The 2,500-nt window shown below is 29.7% G+C and overlaps 1 protein-coding gene across 1 annotated transcript in view; it reads left to right on the top strand.

The window, feature by feature from the left end:
- LOC137615822 (protein PFF0380w-like) overlaps positions 1-2,500 on the top strand; it is a 20,872-nt gene that overhangs the window by 261 nt on the left and 18,111 nt on the right. The window lies entirely within an intron of this gene.

Below are 2,500 nucleotides of genomic sequence, written 5' to 3'. Positions count from 1 at the left end.
TAACACCCATTTGCTTTACGCAAACCTAACCGTCGATTACATACATAATCCTGAGGTGTCTACACGGATAGCAAAGTGTCCAGCCTTTCTAACAGGTCGGGTGCGGGATTGAACCCGTGCCACAGACTTCTACAAAGTCCTAGCTTGCTGTACAAACCGACTCAGCCATCGAGGCTCTTCACAAGCGATGGCTCACTTTATAATAAAAAAAAAAAATCAAGACGGATTCAAAATATATCTATCTGGTGACTCAAAATAAAATCATCTATACCTTCATGAGTATTTTAATGCCTTTATCAAGATATATACTATTATTAGTGTACGCAACCAATCATATGTGACGGCTAAATAACTAGATAGATGTGCATACACACAGATTCAACCATTCCCACCCCCCTCTCTCTCTCTTTCTGAACTACACCATGGCAGTTGTGGTTTCCCTGTGCACTTCTCTGGGTACCCCCTCTCACCAGGGTATGATTACTCACCTCGCTCCACACTAGGGACGGGAAGAAATTAAATGGTTATGCATCTGGCAATGGAGCTTAGCGTGACTGATATATATATATATATATATATATATATATATATATATATATATATATATATATAATATATATATATATATATACACACTATATATATACACTATATATATATATATATATATATATATATATATATATATATACATATATATATATATATATATATATAGAGAGAGAGAGAGAGAGAGAGAGAGAGAGAGAGAGAGAGAGGGAGAGAGACTTTCTTTTTATCACATAGGAGAGAGAGAGAGAGAGAGAGAGAGAGAGAGAGAGAGAGAGAGAGAGAGAGAGAGAGAGAGAGAGAGAGAGAGAGAGCATTTCCAGCAAGTATTTCAAAAGTTGCTATCAGGTAGACACACGCATGTCTAGGTGAAACCATATAATGAACTTGCTGATAAACCCGATAAGGTTCAATTATCTTCAGACTGCAATATTAATCTAAAGAGGATAACATCCGATAATTAGATACTATACGTAATTAAGATTCTCATCAATGATCTCCCAGTTAGCGTTATTTGCTGGGTAGCTTAGCCTCGATGTTTATCATGGCCATAAATACGTAGATGAACAAAAGCCTTTCTTGCATAACAAAGGCTGTAATCGAACCTTAGTTTAATGAATAATAATCTTTTGGGGGTTTTATACATACGATTAGGATGGGAATGTTTTCGAAAGGCTAAACAAACGTAAGTTATTTTTAATTTTATCAAATTATGATGGGAATTTCGAAAGACTAAACAATAACAGGTTATTTTGCCTTTTATCAAATTATGATTGGAATGTTTTAGAAAGCCTGAATAATAACTGGTTATTTTGCATTTTATCAAATAATGATGAGAATGTTTTTAAAAGCCTAAACAATAACAAGTTATTTTGTATTTTATAAAATTATGATGGGAATATTTTCGAAAGCCTAAACAATAAAAGGTTATTTTGCATTTTATCAAATAATGATGGGAATGGTTTTAAAAGCCTAAACAATAACAAGTTATTTTGTATTTTATCAAATTATGATATATATATTTTCGAAAGCCTAAACAATAACAGGTTATTTTGCATTTTTATCAAATTATGATGGGAATATTTTCGAAAGCCTAAACAATAACAGGTTATTTTGCATTTTATTAAATTATGATGGGAATATTTTCGAAAGCCTGAACAATAAAAGGTTATTTTGCATTTTATCAAATAATGATGAGAATGTTTTTAAAAGCCTAAACAATAACAAGTTATTTTGTATTTTATAAAATTATGATGGGAATATTTTCGAAAGCCTAAACAATAAAAGGTTATTTTGCATTTTATCAAATAATGATGGGAATGGTTTTAAAAGCCTAAACAATAACAAGTTATTTTGTATTTTATCAAATTATGATATATATATTTTCGAAAGCCTAAACAATAACAGGTTATTTTGCATTTTTATCAAATTATGATGGGAATATTTTCGAAAGCCTAAACAATAACAGGTTATTTTGCATTTTATTAAATTATGATGGGAATATTTTCGAAAGCCTGAACAATAAAAGGTTATTTTGCATTTTATCAAATAATGATGAGAATGTTTTTAAAAGCCTAAACAATAACAAGTTATTTTGTATTTTATAAAATTATGATGGGAATATTTTCGAAAGCCTAAACAATAAAAGGTTATTTTGCATTTTATCAAATAATGATGGGAATGGTTTTAAAAGCCTAAACAATAACAATTTATTTTGTATTTTATCAAATTATGATATATATATTTTCGAAAGCCTAAACAATAACAGGTTATTTTGCATTTTTATCAAATTATGATGGGAATATTTTCGAAAGCCTAAACAATAACAGGTTATTTTGCATTTTATTAAATTATGATGGGAATATTTTCGAAAGCCTAAACAATAACCGTTTATTTTGCATTTTATCAAATAATGATGGGAATGTTTTTAAAAGCCTAAACAATAACAGGT

This window comes from Palaemon carinicauda, chromosome 2 (assembly GCF_036898095.1).
Source record: "Palaemon carinicauda isolate YSFRI2023 chromosome 2, ASM3689809v2, whole genome shotgun sequence".
Taxonomy (NCBI): Eukaryota; Metazoa; Arthropoda; class Malacostraca; order Decapoda; family Palaemonidae; genus Palaemon; species Palaemon carinicauda.
The sequence above is the reverse complement of the archived record's forward strand: the minus strand, read 5'-3'. Positions and strand labels throughout refer to the sequence as shown.